Genomic DNA, 8157 nt, shown 5'->3' with positions numbered 1-8157 from the left:
TGCAGTTATATATGATTAATTAAGAGCTGATTTAGACCTATATCAAGGGGTTTACTTTAGAAAAATTACCTATTTATAAAAAACTTATTATTTCAGTTTCAGCTCGACTTAAACTGAAGATTGCAAATGAGTATCATTACATTTATTGACAGAGCCATTATTAAGTAAATATTTGATCTACTAATTAGCACAAACACAATTAAGGTGTGTCTTGAAGCCGATGGTATCGACGTATTATCTGCGTTCAGTCGGCGGCGGCACGTACGCGTTCCCCGTAATGAGCGGTAATGACTCGCCTGATTGCCGTTATAACAACAATAATATCTGTTATAGATGACAAGAAGCTTTGACCCATAGATTGTGGTACCGGGTTTTGTTTATTAAATCTCAGATTGGATAAATATATAGCCCTGTGTTGGTCAATACGGAAGATATAATAAGTACGCATTTAAGGGTTAAATAGACTAGGTATCAAGTACTCTATGTATAAAGCAAAGGAACACGCTACGAGTTGTGCTAGCTGAAATCGGCATACAGTTACTTCAATCAAAAGCTTTTGCAACCAACATAAAGTAAAGCGTAATTAAAAGCAATATAATCGTTAACCATTATCAAAAACACAACCCATTGTTAATGGTTATCATAATCCCAGAGGTAACATCTCTCCATGTGACGCATTTACTCGTGGCGGGTTTGTGTAACCCTGACGGTGATCAGGCCCAGCTCAGTAATCCCGGAGTTAAAACTTAAGTGTCATTAGAGCGCGCCTCCCCGCGTATATTTTTATCATTCCTGCTTCCCCTTAACAGTTAATGGCGTAAAGTTTTAATTGAAATTTGATCTGGCGCACTTTTAACGAATTGTCCCTAATAATTATGTTCTCATATTAAAGTAATGTCTTTGAGTGGAAAGTTATTGGTCCGCTGAGCACCGTCGAGCGGAATTGCTCGCGATTCATAGCAACGGGATAATGCTTTGTATTATTGTAATGGTTTTAATTACATATTATACAGATTGCGTTTTATCCTGTTTGATTATCTAATATAGAAATAAGTTATAAGGTTGATGAATAGGTACTTTATTAGCCTCATTCGATTACCTACTGACACACTTGTACACACGTATAGTTATTACTATTATATTTGTTGTAAAAGAGTTTTATAAATATTGTAGTCGTTAGAGGAAAAGTCACAAAGCTAGAACTAAATACTAAATCGAAAACAATCATTTGGAATTCATCGCAACACGCATTAAATAGTGTCCGCCAATAATCCGGCCGTTCCAATTCGAACGTGTTTGTAATCCACGCAAAAATGGCGGCGAGCGCGTGCGCACACATGGCGGGCACCTCGCGCATTTACATAATTTAATGTTCTATTGTACGTGTCTAATGCTGTTACCTCACACATTAGCGCTTGCAGCGCTTCCCAGCTAAACGACGAAATTATTCAGCATTCAGTGAAGCGCTTTATAGCTGTTGTACACAATTGAGAGTATAAAGTTACCTGTGAGGGTGGCGCGCCATCTGTCGCCGGCGGGACAATGCACAGATTTATCGTTGCAAAATGCGCTTATGGGGGTTTACGGGGATTCGGTTTTTTGCTCGCTATCAAGTTTCCATTAGCTAATTTAGTATCGATTCACTCACGGTGAAAGTTTAGCGGTGCGCGGACGATTCACAATTGATGGATCGTTTTTATTCGTTTCAAACTCGAATGCTCCAAGTTTACAAATTCAATTTTTATGGACAGAAGCGGAATATTTTGGTAATTCAATTTGAAGTCTGGAAACAGAGAGAATAGGGAGTTTTATCTTATTGTTTTGGCTGTATTTTCAATATTGGCGTTCCAGTTTACTTATTTGACTACTTGTAATATAAAATCACATCATTTTATTCAAAACTTGAGAGTTGGAAGCAATGAATATTATTCTTTGCTATAACTCTCATCCTGGTGCATTAATGCAATGTTCCATAAGCAAAGGTAATGTATTACATTTATATTAATCGAAAACGTCACTGGAAATTGCTTCTGTCATCAATGCGGCCCTCCACGGAGGGGCTACCTCCGGCCCTCAAACATCTGCATTATCTTACCTCCGTCCCTCGCGAAATCAGTTACTGCACGGGCATTCACTAAAGTGCATTTGCCATTCCGCCCGTCAAACCTTACAATTATCTCCCGGTGTGCATACCATAATAAGCTTTGCTGCTTTCACGTAAAATTCATATTTGTGCATCAATATCTAAACATGCGTGCCTAAACGATGGTAACTTATACTTTTCCTTTAAATACATGACTAACAATCCTAAAGCGAACTACATAAGCTTCACATTCGCGTAACAATTGACGAATGGTTACGAAATACGGTCCGTTTAAGCTAAGAGGGTAGTTCACATGTTGACGGTGCGATTTATCAAATTTTATACGTTAGGGCACGACATGTGCGTCCGCGGACAATCGCTTAGGTGCAACGCACAGAGGGTTCACAATTAAATATGGGCCGAGAGGTGGCTAATGGATTAGCAGATGAGCCCGCCGCCTTATGGCGCGCAATCACAATGTGCAGATGCGCCACGATCGGATCCCTGCCTGACAAGTAATTTGTTTACCGGAAGATTGAAACCGAGTGTGAGATCTTTTTGCGCACATATGCCGTGAAAATATCGCGGTCGATACTTATTTACATTCGCATCTATTAGGGACTACACACACTTATTCAGCTCTATTCGCGTTTCGCTGAATGGTTTTGGTCACACTTATTCAGCTCTACTTCTATCAGCGGTGTACAGCGGCGTAAGAGTGCGTACGGTGCTGAATATGCTGCGAAGACGGTCAGCTACTCAATTAGTATTGTGCCCTCAACATAGACAGTTCTATGTGCGATATTTTTGTCGTTTCGTTACTTGCAGAAGACATAGAAAAAAATAAGCGTAAAAAATTAAAACGCAAATGACAGTGGGTCGACCCACTTTGGGTAATAAAAATTTGATTCTCGTATTCTCCACGCGACATTGGTACCCCAATTAAAACAAAATAATACTAAATTCAAAGAGAATGATACTCATAATAATTACGTAATAATAAATAAAATCTATCCAGGAGCTATGCAGGTTGCAACTTGTCGACAAGGAGTTGAGAACCATACGTGTGCAGCGCTGTTCCGCCCCATTCAGCGTCGAACGCGGCGGAACAGCGCTGAATGCGGCAGATCAGCGCTGATCTCCATCTAAAGCACTCGCATGATAAAAACACATTTGTTCTCATTTTATACTTGTTTGCCGCGAAAGCTGAATACACGCGGAAAGCTGAATGGATGCGTACGTGTCTCCATACAAAATCGTTGTTTTCTATGGACATAAGCAGAATAGAGCTGAATAAGTGTGAGTAGTCCCTTACACCGAACTTATGTTGTAGAAGATATGAGAGTCTGTGGTGTGATAGAGAATAGTTTTTGAGAGTCCTGATAGGAGGGATATTCAATTACGGACTAAATGAGCACCACGCAATAACGTTGACTGAATAAGTGTAAAAGTCATAAAGAATACCGTTTCAGAAATAACTGAGTTTGTAACCTCCCTCAACATGCTCCACCAGTGGCGAGGTCAGTAATGACAGAACACATGCACGTGCCGCAGTTTTACGAGCAGCTCTTACTATTGTGCAGCTGACTGCTGAGATGCACGACAAACGGCCTCGAAGCGATCAAGTGCAATGTGGCCTATTGTCGACAATATGTGCCGAGGTCGAAGCAATAGATTGCCAGAGGTGCGAACATGTGAAGGTCCTTGTCTATATTTGAACAATTGTATTCTACGCATTCAATAATAGAGTCGGTGTGTGGTAAACAACAACTACAACTATGACAATGAGCGGAGTTCATTTTTAAATTTGTGTACACTAAAAGTGTATTAATGGTGTTGGTAGAAATGAACACATGGAAACTGTAACCTGTATCGACTAAACTATTTACATGATAGATCTCAAAAGCAAACTGGACGCATTAGAAACGGCGATATTTCGCTGACGTGATTTCTCTTTCCGTCACCTCAGAGAGTCCTTCGACCAGGAGCCGGTGTTCTGCAAATATAATAGTAATTTATCGACGCCGGCGTTTGCGAGCGCTCGATGTAATTGCACGCGTGTGTCCCGTCACTCACTCGAGTACCGTCGACAAACAAAGCTTAGCCACAAAACTTATTGTTATACTTGTAAACCAACTTTTAGCGATGAATAAAGTTAAATACTGGTCTATTTACTTATTTAAACCTTTAAACTTCAGATAGGGAGTTAAAAGTTTTGCAATGTCCATCTTTAATCATCATAGCTATCTTTAGGCAGCACTTTTATCTTTTCAGTGTTCAACCCTAATTATTGCCTTGATATTCTTTGCAATATATGACGAGGAACTAATAAAGAAATCAATTCTATCAATGAAGACCAGGTTTTTATCAACCAATTCACCTATCCTTGTAAATCCAATTTCTCTTAAACATGAATTCGTTGCTGTCGGTGGGGCTCACCTATTCACGTGGGTGATGGATTGCGGCGTCGATTAGGGCGCGCTGACCTGTTCTTTCATATCTCGCTAATGGCCGCCAGCCGCCGCACACCTACACACACCTCCCGTGCCACCGGGCACGCAGATATCCTGGATGCGTTACTGTTTTATAGGAAAACTTTTATGATTTATATGTATATTTGCAATCTTTTTTTGTTCCACGTTAACCTCCATAATGGATTGGAGTCTAATTGCGGATAGATTTGCTGTATATGTATAGGAAAACTCAAAGAAAGAATCATGTCTTAAGACCTCAAAAACGTACAATGGTTTATTGTCTAAACAGTTTTACACCTTTACTGAAAGAATCTCGCAAAGATTGATGATTTTTGGCAGACAGTCAATGCTAAGTTAACTTTTCTTTCATGGCATTTCCATTGCTCAAAGGTCCACGGCGGTACCTGCCTGCGTCGGCTGTCAAATATACAAGGGTCATTACTTAGAGCATCACCGGCCGTAATTAATATAACGTGCGCCCAAATTGAGCTGCCTTTTGGCTGAGTCGTGACGTGGCGGGGGCTCGTCGGTACACGTCGGGTGGTCACTCATATTGCTAACGATGGATTTTTACCTCAACTTGATGCTAATGCAAAAATCTATTCTATTGAAATATCCTCGTGGATGATCAATTTGATAGGCGGTTAACGTCATATCAACGCATCGGATAATTTGGATTTGTGAGTTTGAGTTGTTGATGTCACCTAAAACCGTCGCCCATAGTCTATCAACAAGCTAGACATACAGCTTGTTGATAGACTGCCTGTTTACAGGAGATACGATCGACCTGTCTTTATCATCACCGTCCATGTGGACATTAACTCTTGCCAGACACCCCTGTTCATCACGGCAGACAACAGCGTCCCAGCGGCTAAATTACAATCTGTAGACGAATGCAGTCCGTCATTGTCTAATCACGCTACCTGGACCCTATCGGCCGCAGTCAGCATTGAACACTAAATCAGGACGTCAGAGGATCATGTCACTCAGCATACATGGTAGAAGCTTCACTTCACGAATTCTGGGTGACAAAACAATAGGTCTACTTTATCTACTCTCTTTAAATATCAAAATTATATTTATAGAACATTAAATCCTTTACCTAGACCTGATAGTCAAAGCTAAAGTACCTAAAAGAAACACACATTTAACTGAACTTAAAAGACAGGTCATGCTGTTGTATTCCATAAAATAATCTGGCAAATCTTTGAACTTTCGCTTTACGAACTTTCTCTCTGGGTACCAAGTGATGCGTTAATAGTTACCTGATTGATGGAGGTTTCCAAAGCGACGTGTTATGAGGAGTAGCTCTTCTGCCGCGTGCCTGCGCCCCGGGCACCTGGAGCGGACAGTAATTAATGTTGACCCTGCGCCGCAGAGGGCACCGGAGACGCGACGCGCCGGCGCCGATCAGGTGCCACGCTTTACGTCCTTTATTCATCCCTTAAGGGACTTAACTTAATTTTTGTATAGAAAATATGATGATAAAATATTTTATAATATTCATGGTAAACAGGTAAAAGGTAAATTCATTTACCAAAATTTTATTCCAAATAGGGCAAATTATACTTGTTTTCCTCCAATTCTGCTTTATTAGGACCATAATGAACAGGTATTATTTATAAAAACGTTGATAAAGAAAACATATATGGCAATTGGCGATAGCGTGACTTAAAACAAAAAGCAAACATGGGTATCGGGGAAAACACCTCATTTGTTAGAAAAAGTTCCGTGCATTGTTCCTCACGGATGAGTGGCAGCTACTATGCAGATAGGCGCGCTCCCCGGCGCCGCCCGCCGTCGGTTCCGATTGCTCAGTAATTAATCTCACCTCCTTTCACGCTCCCCTCGCTCGTGTTAACATCGTGTCCTATTATTGATAACTCTCGATCGCTGCCCACAATGCCTCCATAATGTTCACGAAAAATGTTTTACTGATCGCCTCCATTCCAATTTAAACGAGCAATTAATAAAATGTTTTGTATCGGGAAGTTATGTTACTTATTAAAGGTAGCGAAATCTTTAACATATCTATATTGCAGTGACTTTATGACATAGGTGTGTACGTACATCATATAGGTATACAAGGAACTTAATTGTGAAACACTAATCTAACATCTTTTCAACAGCACTTTAGTTATTAATTGTTACATGTTCTGGCCCATTCACTAAAGTTCAGTACTGTTCAAAATGTCAGATATAAAGATATGTTCGTCCATTTAGCAATAAGTTGATCTTGCAAGCTCGCGTTGGCGCAACGTGGCGAGTTGCATGACGATGTCAAATGGCTTAATATAAAGGAATCGGAGTGTAAGTGCGAATAGCCAGCCGCCCGCCGCACGCAATCAAACCGCAGTAAAATCGCAGCGCACTGATAACTGCTTTCGGACGGTGCCATACTGAGAACTATGTTATGATTACGATGCTCATTTTTATTCAAGTGAAACAGCTCCTAACTAGATTTTAACGTCACAATATACTCAGCTCATACCTACATATTATACTGTTTGTAACACTCCTTATACTCCTAACACTTCGTAATAAGGGCAAAGGATTTTCTCATCTTGAATACTAATTGATGATATGGAGTATTTTGACCCGGGATATCAGTGAGGTTTAATTGTTGATCTCACAGATTGCTGTCCGATAAGATTGTCAGTACTACAATAAATCTTAATTTATGGAACAAAGTGGGTGGAGTTCAAGAATTTATCGTCGGACTGAATTTCTTTAATCTTCGCATCCAATTGATGGATGTTATGAGATATTTTAAAATGTTGTGTTGGGAAGTTATGAGTTGCATTTTTTGATAAAGTAGTCACACTACTTTCAAGCATCATATGACCCCGATTTGATAACTTTTTGCCCACCTAGTATTTTGTTTTCTGGCTTTTGGGTAGAGAGAGATTTTCGAGCTTTAAACATCCTTGAAGTGGTTCTCTCAGTGTGTCGGTTGAATCGAGCAGCAGTTTTCATATCGAGTGCAATAGTGAAGTCGGCGAGTGATTTATCGCGCGCTGTGCGGACATATGAGCCGCACATGACGCGATACTACAGAGGTAACCTTAGAGATCAAGTCTTTCATTGGCCTAAGGCTATGACTGTAGGGACACTGATCAATTGTAACACTTTTCAAATTTTAGTTAATTTTGTACCAAATTAATAATTTCTAATAGAAGTTACTGTTTAAGGTTGTTTGACTAGTTACTACAAGTCGTCAGTTAACTGTCTTACCGTCACATCATATTCATTCCTCAGATCGTAACCTAACATGTACCGTATTGATGACTGTTTCAGTACACACACAGTTATATTTTGTATTTTTAACCTTGCAAACTTCTGATGGGGCACTCATCAGATTGGTTGTTCTGCATTTAGCGATTACGTGGTAATGTTGTCCTGTAAATATGTGCTGCAAATCAAGTGCACGTTTATGCCGCGTCACTCCGCGCCTCGCCGATGCGGTTTCACTTTAACTACTTAAACTATTTTATTGATTGTGGTTATTTCCATATTGCAACAACTCTAGTATATTACTATTGATATAAATAGTTATTACTGAAGCACTAACTACGTGTAAATATTCACGTCGACAGCTTC

This window comes from Helicoverpa zea, chromosome 7 (genome assembly GCF_022581195.2).
Source record: "Helicoverpa zea isolate HzStark_Cry1AcR chromosome 7, ilHelZeax1.1, whole genome shotgun sequence".
Lineage (NCBI taxonomy): Eukaryota > Metazoa > Arthropoda > Insecta > Lepidoptera > Noctuidae > Helicoverpa > Helicoverpa zea.
The sequence above is the reverse complement of the archived record's forward strand: the minus strand, read 5'-3'. Positions refer to the sequence as shown.